The following is an 11,311-nucleotide window of genomic DNA, read 5'->3' on the forward strand; positions in this document are numbered from 1 at the left end:
CTCTCTGCCTGCCTCTCTGCCTACTTGTGATATCTCGCTCGCTCTCTCTGTCAAATAAATGAATAAATAAATAACCTTTAAAAGCCAATTTGTATTTTCAGATGACAAAAATGTAATAGGGAAACCTATAATTATGTCCATAGGACAAAAAAATAAATAAACTGAAATGAATCTGATTCAGTTTATTATGATGAGAGGATTGTGGAGATACTAGGAGGGAATACTACCTCCTCCTAGATTTGCATTTCTGTTTTTATATCTTCATTCCTTAGTCATTGGCCCTGAGAGCTGTTTGTTTTGATAGAACTCAGAGCTTTTCATGACTACCGACTAGAGAGGAGGGGGCATATGTTGCAGGCACTTCAGCTGCTTATAGTGAGAGAGGATCCCCCCATGTTCCGTGATTTTTGGGGTCCTATCCCTATTCCTGCATGGTCTGAGCACTATGCTTTCATGACAAGCCACAGTATGTGCAGAGAAGAATGACCTGGATAGTATTTCTAAAACAGAGTTTCTCCGCCTTGTTACTTCAGACCTTGCAGGTCAGGTAATTCTTTGTTGTGGGGGCTATCCTATGCCTTTGTTGGATTTTTTTTTTAAGATTTTTAAAAATTTGCTTATTTATAGAGAACACACACATGAGGTGGGGAAGGGCAGAGAGAGAGAGAAAGGGAGGGAGAGAATCTCAAGCAGACTCTGTGCAGTGCCTGATGTGAGGCTTGATCTCATAACCCTGAGATCATGACCTGAGCTGAAATCAAGAGTCAGGCACTTAACTGCCTGAGCCACCCAGGTGCCCTCTCTTGTAGGATTCTTAGCAACCTCCCAGGCCACAACCCATCATTGTCAGTAGCACACCCTGCTAGTTTTAACAGCCCAAAATGTTTCCAGACAGTGTCACGGGTACCCTGGGAGGCAAATTTACTTCAGGTGGAGAATGACTAGTCTAGAGACCATATTGTGGTCAGAGTAGTAAAGGCAGTGGATGATTTGGGCCAGAGGAGAGGACTCATAGTGAAAATGTACCAGTTATTTTGGAAGCTATTAAAAGGGCTATTGTAAGTGGGGGAGGAGACATTCTGTGGGGCTCCAAAAGGCAGAATTAAGACCAACAATCAGAAATTACAAGGTAATGTATGTGAATGCTTAAAAAAAAAAAAAAAGGATTTTTCAGCAGCTCTCTTATTTTAGCAACAGCATGGGTTGCCTTGGAGCAGTGAGTACCCCGATACTAGCAGTATTCAACCCGAAGCTGACCAGCCCCCTCTCAGGGATGTTGTGGAGGGGCTTTCTGAACTGAAGAGAGATTTGGTTAGCTCAAATGACTACTAATCTCTTCCGACTGGAAAACTTCATGTTAATGCAAGTAGAGCAAACCAGGAGAGAATGGAAGACTTTGGGGCATCAGGCTAAGAATATGTCATGTAAGGTGTTGGCATCGCTGCCCCTATCCCGTCAGATCTCACTGTGGCTGCACCTGCTGATGGCTTGTTTCTCTAAGCACCTGGGGGCTTGCTGTGGCTGCTCCAGTGTGTTCGACTAGTGCATGAGGCAGACTAACAGTGGTGGGGCTTATTCCCCCCCCCCATAGCGTCCAACCAATTTTGGGTGTGAGTTGGTGGATAAATACTCAGGCTCCCTCACCCCTTATGGGGATGACTCTGAGATGTGTTCCTCCGAGTCTCCTAGGGGTCATCAGGAAGAGCGAGCCTCAGTTGCCCATAGCAGTACCTGCCCATTAAAGCATCCTGTATTACTTTTCTTCCCTTTCTGGTCTCACTTCCCTGCTCCACTGTCCGTGCTCCCAGGACCACTACCCCGGTAAATTTCTTCCATTCAGATTATTATCTCAGGATCTTCTTCCAAGACCCATGCAAGTCCTAAGCAAGGCAGAAAGGGAAATCAAGCAGTGGGCCAGTTGGTAGTTTAGATTTACTACCCCTGTCTTGAAGTTTGAAGCAAGCAAAACAGGACTTTTAGACTGGCACAGTCTAAGCAGAATGATATTTGGAGATGGGAATAAAGAAGAGAAAGGGAGAGGAGGGGAAGGCCCCAATGCCTCCACTGACATAGCCTGGGCCAGCTTCTGGGAAGACGAGTTGGCCCACACATTATGTTGAGCCCTGCGGATGACGGGTCCAGTCATGCTATGATTCAGTCCTCCAAGGATTTCAGAGACCCGTCAGTCAGCAAATGTTGACAAAAATCTTGTTATAGGCCAGGCCCTCTGCCAGGCTTTGAGGATGCAGAGAGGCATAAAATACAGTCCCAGTCTTGAGGAGTTTAAGGTCTAGTTGAGACTCACTAGAAGACAATTACATGTGAAGTTCTGAGGGAGCAGAGAAGGGTCACTGACTCAGGTTGGGGAGTAGTACAACTTCTTTAGATTTCAGTATGGGGAAACTGATGCCCGCAAAGGCAAGCTGATGAGGTTGTATGTTCCTGGGCATTGCTGTAGACAACAAATTTTTCTGGAGTCTGTTCTTTTCTTGATAGCACTACCTTTTGAATTTACATTGGAAAGTGTTGCCAGATGACCCCTTGGACCACTTCCTCCCACCCCGCCACCACCTGTTCTTGGCTTGGTGGTCATAACTGCTTTTGGCTGACTCCTACTGCTGGTTTTTTTTTTTTTTTTTTTTTTTTTTTTGCCTTTTTGTGTCCCCTACCCAATTTACAGGGAGGGATCTTCTGTTCCGAAAGAGCCAAGGCATCTCTGCAGGTGTTTCCCAGTCAGCCCTGCCTAGTCCCATCATCTGAAGCTTCCTCATTACCCTCTTTTATCCTGTCTTTAACTCCCTTTTCGCTGGAGACCTCAGATTGTGACAGCTTCCCTGCCCACCTGACTTGGCTGGCATTGTTCTGAGTCCTCTTGTGCTTAGCTCTGATGCTCAGAGAACTGCCTCCCGTGGCTTGTAGGACAGATGATCAGACAAGGCCCACAGAATTATAACAGGGATCATCTACATGTAAATCCCATCCCCAGACTCTCCTTAAAATGATCTGAAAGTATTTGAAGAAGTACCTCTTTGCAATTTGAGGATACACAGAGAGCATAAAGCATTAGGTGTTGTATTTCTGGTAAGCTTGTTCCTCCCTGGTTCTGTATGGGGTTAAAGTCAGGAGGAAGGCAAGCTTTTGCCCTTTAAAGTCCTTTGAAGAAATGGGCTATTTTGGTAAAATACATACATAGGCACTCAAAGTGGTGTCTTTCCTAATTCTTGACAAAATTGGCCGCTCAACCTCTTCTCTGGAAACTCCTGCATTTCTCTCTAGCTGTTGACCTTCTAGAGTTTCTTGCCTGAAGACAGGGGTTTGGGGCCCAAATGGACCCATCTTTCATCCTAATAGCATTAGCTACTGCTTAGGCTTGGAGGGAAAGTTGGCCCCTTCTGCATGACTTAGCAGCAGGAACACTGCCAGGGCGCCTGACTGCTCACTTGTCGCCTGCTCAGCTGTTAGTCATTTCAATGCCCTGCACACTTGGGAGCCATTATTGCTCCAGTAGTAAGGTGGACATGATGGAGGGGAAGTGAGGCAATCCTTACCCAACATTTGGTTTCCTTCCAACTTGCGTGTTACTTTTTTAGGCTTGTATCCCATGAAAAGATTTTTCTATCTGAATTTTTCCTTAAACAAACAAACAAAAATTTTTTTAACCTTGAGGACCAGTTGAGTAATTCGCTATCAACAATGGATACTTGTTGGGCTCCAGTATAGTTGATCTTTGTGGAATGATTCATGTGTGCCGGGCACTGTGTTAGGCCCTGCAAATTATTATGCACTTTAGTTTGCTCAAGGACCCTTCAGGTATGCACTTGGATGGAGATTAAGTAATTCGATATCACACAGCAAGCAGCTAGAAGGGCCAGATTTTGAACCTGAGTCTGACTCAAGAGATCAGGAATCCACTTATTCTGCCTTTTCCTCTGTGCAGACCACTTTCAAAGTTCTACAAATACAAACAGGTATAAATTGTAATCCCTGGCCTTCAGAAAACTTACAAACTCGGTGGGAAAACGAAACAAGAATGTGAAATGCTAAATAATGCCAGGCACTATCTGCTCAGGGTTCTTGTCAGTGGAACAGACAGGCAGGAACTTATTGGGCAGAGGAAAAGATCAGTGAAACCAAGATGGTCTAAAAGGCTCCATGGAGGAGGATGGCATTTGATTGGCCTCGAAAGAGAGAAGGGACTTAGATAAGCTGAGAAGAGGAAATTAGTCAGGGCACAGAGGACTTGGAACACACCGGTTCAAGTCCCAGCTCTGACATTATCTCTACAGTCCTAGGAACGTCCTTATAGTCTTTATTGCTCCATTTCCTTTACTACAAAGAGAGAGGCTCAGGGAGATAGCATGGAATGGGGGAGAAAGCAAAAGTTTGGAACGAGAAGAGGCCTCAGAGAGGTGGGGAGGGAGGAGATAGTGATTTGAGGCGGGGAGGGATGTTGACAGAATTCTCTCTTGACTTAAGTGGTGATTCCCTGAGTAATCACTGTGATAATCCATTGAGCTGTAGAAGTCAAACAAAAACCCCTAGCTTCTAATTTTTATTTTGCCTTAGGCAAGGCAATTGTCCCTCTCTTTCTGTATCTATAAATGGAGGGATAATACCTCACAGGAGGATATCAGGATGAGCTGAGCTGAAAGGGGGTGCCTGGCATTACCTGGACCATTGAAGATGCTTAGTCAACATGGATAGCTTAAGAGAGTAGGAAACCAGCATGGTCCATACTCAATGGGTAACCAAAGGGCTGGGAAGAAACGGAAGGAAGAAAAGAACATCTTCCTAAGCCAGACAAATTGGAATGCATGTGGAGAATTGGTATGTTGGAAGGTGTTTAGACTGAAGAAAATACCATTCACCTGAGATGGTTGAATTCAGATTGTTGTCAAAACACTGACATAAATGGCTTCTGTTTCTGACTTCTTCCTAGACTCCTTTCACCCTCTGGAACTTATCTGAACTAAAATAAGCCTCTTCCTCCTATTTCCTTAATAGGCTTGGCTTAAATTTACTCAGCCATTGATCTCACTTCCAGGTTGGTTTGAGGTGGTATTGATAGGCCTGTCAATCAGCCAGCTTCCCACAGTCTGTTTGTAGGAGGCCCCAGGGAGTCCTTTCTGCCTCACAAGCAATCCTGCTGGCAAGGGCACCAGACTGAGCCCTCTGTGAATCTGGGATTTCCATCAGGAAGCTACCCCTAGGGGAAACCGTAGAGCACTTATTGTTGGCTTTCAGTCTCCTTGCCAGGAGCTGCTCAAGACATGGTGAGATTCCATAGTGAAGGATTCTCTGATTAGAGTTTTCATCGCGACACTACACCCTCTTTTCTTCCCTCACACAAAATCCAGTCCCAAACTCGACCTCCTCACTCCCCACCACCCATTGAAACCCTACTCTTTAGCTATGCTAATTTATAATTCCTCAAACATGCTGCGCTTAATACATCCTGCCTCATAGCTTTGCCCACACTTTTCCTTGTTATCTGGGGCACCCAGTCCTCCCTTCTTCACCTATCAAGTGTTGCCATCTTAAACATCTCCTTCTCTAGAAACTGTCCTAGACCTCGTTCCCTCAGATACATTCTCCTAGCATCAGCTGCATCCTCCGTAGCAGCCTTCATGACCCTTATTAAAGGGCCCTTATTAAAGTACTCGTTAGTAGGATATAGTTTAAGATTTTTGATTAAGACCAAAAATAATAGTAGCTTGAACAAGATAGAAATTTATGTTTTCCTTGTAGGCATCACTAGAGAGTCCCATTGGGCAGTGACCCAGGCTTCTCTGTATCGTTCCAATTTTAGTGTATGTGCTGCCGAAGCGAGCACGACCCAGGCTTCTTCTCTTTTGTTGCTCTGGCATCCTTAGGGCATTGACCAGTATGGTACGAGTGGTTCACTACCACACCAGAATTCTGGCCTTCCTTAATTCCAAAGCCAGCCTCTTAACTACTAGGCCATATCGCTTCTGTTAGTGAAATTGAGCTCATTCCAGATTGGGGAGGAAGATGTGAAAAATGTTAGGAAATTTCAAGATATGTTGGGAGACACTTTGAGTGCCTGGTGGGAGTGGAAGGAGATGAGATCATGAAGGCAGGGCTTGAGTATCAAAAACACATCTGATGCTGTCAGTGACCTTCATTGTCAGATAGTGTTATTTCTCAAGCACATACTCCCAAATCACTGCCTCTGAAGTGAAAATCAGCTCCAAGTGTCTCTCCTAAATCTTTCTCACATTATTTTGTAGAGAAATGGGTTGGATCTTTACAAAGGGTCATGAAGAAGAGAAGCTAATAATCGGTGAATCACTTTGAAAGCAGGAGCCCAGGACCTGATCCATCTACCTCTGAGCTATTTCCAAGCCTGACTGATCATCCTAATAACCTTGTCTCTTTAACAACAACAACAACAACAACAACAACAACAAAAAACAAAAAACAGGATCCTGAGCCCTTCAATGGCTCTTGAATCTCTAGGATGGGGCTCCAGAGTCTATATATTTTTGTAAAATTCTTTCAGTGATTCTGATGAAAAGCTGGGTGTGGGCACCCTTGCACTTAGGAGACCTATAACCACCGTGTATTTAAGTGAGATTCACCAATTGAGCTCTGTTTTTTTGTTTGTTTTTGTAGTGTTGTTGTTTTTTTATGGTGATGTTTTTCTTTCTTCAGATGTTTGGCAAGGTAATTCCTGTTTGACATTCTCCTTGAACTCTAAGTAAACCCCAGGTTGTTGCAATGTCCTAAAAATTTTAGACCTTCTCCAAGGTCTACTCAATGACAAATCCATTCTCTAGAAACTTCAAATAAAGAGCTGAGCAATTCAAAATATCTGTTAACTCCCAACCCAGCATTTTTACATCTTGTAAGGGGGTTTGGAAAATCATTAGACCTCAAAACTTCAAGTGGATCCCTGCTAAGTTTTTTTATTCTTAAATTTGACCATCCATATCCAGGATTCTCATCTCATGAGTCCCTTGGACCAAACTTTCTGTCTTTAGAAAATTACCCAGGCAGAGAATGAACTCACTAGTGATAATAGAACATTTATTTAGTGCCTTCATGAGCCATGTGTTTTATATAGATCATCTCATGAAAACTTCCTTGACAAGCTGGGGATATTAAGATTATTAGTCTAGGGGCGCCTGGGTGGCTCAGTCTGTTAGGCATCGGCCTTTGACTCATGATCTCCATCAGGTTCCTGGGCTGGAGCCTCGCACCAGGCTCCCTGGTCAGCAGGGTGTCTGTTTCTCCCTTTCCCTCTCCCCATGCTCCACTCATGCTTTCTCTCTCTGTAAAGTAGATAAAATCTTAAAAAAAAAAAAAGATTATTAGTCCAAATTTATATGTGAAGACTCAGGCTCAGAAAAGGAGCAGAACTGAAATTCAAACTCAGATCATTTGAGTCCAAAGTTTGAGTTAGTAAACTACTTCTCCCCAATGTGTGTTGGTGGGAGCAGCTGTGTGGGGACAGGGAAGAGGAAGAGAACAAGGGATAGAGGTGGTGAGATAGCAGTTCTTGTTGGGACTGATGCTGATTATCCTTTTCTGTCCCCATCCCACCGCCGTAGTCCCTTCACATTCTCCTGCTAGTAGCAGCTAATACAGGAAAAGCTTTTCATTCTCCAAGGCAAACTTTAGCAAAGAAAGTTGAGCTCCTTTTACAGAATCTAGCTTTCTCTGTGCATCATTTCAGAGCCTCAGTTGGCCCACAAATATCATTTCCAGCTAATCGCATATGCACCAGACAGTTATGATATACAGTAAGTGATTAAAACATTCAGCTGATTCCCTTGAAGACAATTCACCAAATTTATTGGAAGGCACTTTTATTCAAGGTGCCACACAGATTCTTTTTTCCACATTTCCTTCCTTTGCTGATTCACTGTGTATTGTGCCTGAATCATTTGGCCTTTTTAAGTCAACAGGGCCGAATGGGAGAAGCTCAGGCCTATGATTACTGCTGGGAAAATGGCAGATTTGTCTCATGAGAAGAATGTGTGGGGCACTCTTTGGGATCAGGAGCATTCTAAATCTGAGACACTTGAAGAGGAAGATAACCATCAAATTTTGTTCAGAGCTTCCCTTGGAGATTGCTATTATTTGTTGATAGGAGGAAAATTATACTGGATCCCCTTGGTCTGTGGCAGTTAGAGTGAATTCTCCTGTGGAAGCCCAGGCCCTCTAGAGCTTTAATGGATTCTAATGCAGAGCGGCTTAAAATAATTCACTCTTCCACAAGCTAGTCTCTCATTTCCCAGAGCAGATGAATTGTTCAGAAATGAGCCATTGAGAGAAATCTTCCCACTCAGTCCTAGATTTGTGGCGTGTCTTTCCAGAAAAGAGGGACGGATGTAGGGGGGCTAGGGGATGGGATGAGGCTGGCTCTGCCTGTTCTGTGACTAACATTTTTTTCTCTAGTCTGAACAGGCTCATCCTTGTCCCCCAAACCTGCTTGATGAACCCAGGATAATGTGCATTTAAAAAAAACAAAAACTATTCTGTTCCTATACAACATAGAGTACTGGATGGTTAAAAAATTGTTAGCCAGTGCACCCATTTGGAAAGAGTGCCATGATCTAAGTTCTTGCCCTGACCTTATAACCAACTTGCTCAGTTTTTTCATCTGTAAAATGAGCCAGATGGATTCCCTGCCCTCTGAAAACTTGAATGTGATAAAATCCATTTCATTATTCTAAAACAGGGTTTCCTAACCTCTGCATGAATAACATTTGGGGGCAGATAGTTCTTTGTTATAGGAGCTATCTTGTGCATAGTAGGATGTTGAGAAGCATCCATGGTTTCTACCTACCTCACTGAGTAGCACCCACCCTACTGAGTTGCAATAACAAAAACTATTCCCAGACATTGTGAAATGTCCCTTGGGAGGCAAAATTACCCCTGGTTGAGAACTACCTTCAAAAGCGCCTACTGGGGCACGTGGGTGGCTCAGTGGGTTAGGCCACTGCCTTTGGCTCAGGTCATGATCTCAGGGTCCTGGGATCGAGTCCCGCATCGGGCTCTCTGCTCAGCAGGGAGCCTGCTTCCCTCTCTCTCTCTCTCTCTGCCTGCCTCTCTGCCTACTTGTGATCTCACTCTGTCAAATAAATAAATAAAATCCTTAAAAAAACAAAACAAAAGCTCCTATTGCCTATAAATAATGCATAATTTATTAAATATTGATAATTATTTGTTGGTACTTACTAAGGCCAAAGAATAACTGAGTCTCAGTCCCTGCCCTCAAGGAACTCAAAGTCTAGTTAGGAGGGCAGACAGACAGTTGTAATCTAGTGTAGCATATATAATGATCAGGATGCAGAGGAAGGCAGGGGAAACTTTTTTGAGGGAGAAGACAAAAAGAGCTCAGAAAGCTTTTTGAAGAAACTTATCATTAAATTGAGCATGAAAGGATAAGTAGAAATTAACGAGGCCTTCTTAAGGGAACAGTATGAAAAATAGGCCTAGTGGTGAGAAAAATGACCTATTCCCAGAAAGCTGTTTCAACTGAAGAGTAGTGAAGTCGAGTCCCTCAGGGACAAAAAAGATCCCCAATCCCAGCTGTGTGTGTGTGTGTGTGTGTGTGTGTGTGTGTGTGTGTGTGTGTACTGTTTGTTTTGTTTTTAAGATTTTATTCTGGAGAAGCAGTTCAGAACCCTAGAGAACTCCAGCCATTGTTCTCTTGGATCCCCAGTACAATGTGACGATGTGGAGCTCTCCAGGGTACTGAACCGTATCTGTTTAAATTGCCCTTAATCAGCAGCTCTCTACTTAGGAATCGCCTGGAACCCTGCTCTTTCCCGGTCCTTACCCCTGTCCATACCTGGAAAGAACAAAGGTATACCAGCCTAAATGATTCTAATTAGGAGATAGTCAAAAAATGATTAATTTATTATTATAAATTATGGCATGTCCCTGTAAAAGAATGTTCCACATTGGTGGCCTTATATATACATTTTTAAATTATTTGGAAATTTACATGTTTTCTAAGATACCTATAGTAGCATGTATTTCTTTACTTAGAAAATATCATTTAAAATAAAGTAAAAATAAAGAGCCTTGGGATCATAGGATGGGGATGTGAATCCTCTTGTCACTTAATAGCTGTATGACCTTAGGTCAGTTAATTTAATCTCCACTGGCCATTGTTTACTCAACTAAACAATAGTAGGGGGGAAAGGACAAACTGTCCATAAATCCCATATGCCTATCATAGATAATTGTAGATAATTAAATGAGTGCAAGTGCATGTATATACTACTTTAAGTGTTGCTTAAAGAAAAGAAACAAACATGTGGCAAGTGTTTTATGCCATCACTTAGATGCTCAGTTTTCTACTATAGCAAAGGCAAGCTTGGTGTATATCAAGGGTGGCAACATGTTTTGCATGCATGGACTGTCAGTGTCCTTCCCACTTCTCATTCCTGAGGACTTCATTAAAAACAGAGCTCTGTAGTAGGATTTACTCTATATGGGTTTATGTTATTTCCACACTTGGCTCCCAATACATTAGCACCTAGCCCCTTACTCTCATGGCAGGATACTGGAAGATCATTCCCTAGGTAATCTAACTATCTGAAAAGTAATTGCCTATTTTTGATGTTCTTGAAACCAACAACTGAACCAGATCACCCTACTTTGAATCACAAAGTTGTCAGGGCCCCATACCCTGCTTAGAATTTCTAATTAGTTTTTTACTTTCCCATTCATTATCATGAGCATAGAGCCAAATTCACGTCTAAGGAAAGCCTGTGTTATGGGAGATAGAGATCAAAAACAGAGGAAAAAAGCAATTTGGAGGAAACAAAAACTATGCAGGGAAGAAAATTTCCCAAACAAATTTTATGATTAATATACTTTGAAAAATAAAAGAACTTCCATTAAACAAGAACTGGATGGGGGCGCCTGGGTGGCTCAGTGGGTTAAAGCCTCTGCTTTCGGCTCAGGTCATGATCCTGGGGTCCTGCGATTGAGCCCCCCCCGCATTGGGCTCTCTGCTCAGCAGGAAGCCTGCTTCTTCCTTTCTCTGCCTGCCTCTCTGCCTACTTGTGATCTCTGTCTGTCAAATAAATAAATAAAATCTTAAAAAAAAAAAGAACTGGATGCTATATATTTTTAAAGAATGTTCAAGGAACATTATAAGGCTCTTAAAAATGAGAAACTTGATAGGAGAAATGAAAAACTAACTTTTAGGAAGATAATACTGAGGGAATTTCATCTCATTCTCACCTTCTGACTAAAAGAGCAAACATACATAGAAGGAAAATAAGAGAAAACATTAAAAAAGCAGAGAGGACCATCATAAATGTCC

This window comes from Mustela lutreola, chromosome 6 (genome assembly GCF_030435805.1).
Source record: "Mustela lutreola isolate mMusLut2 chromosome 6, mMusLut2.pri, whole genome shotgun sequence".
NCBI classification, from domain to species: Eukaryota; Metazoa; Chordata; class Mammalia; order Carnivora; family Mustelidae; genus Mustela; species Mustela lutreola.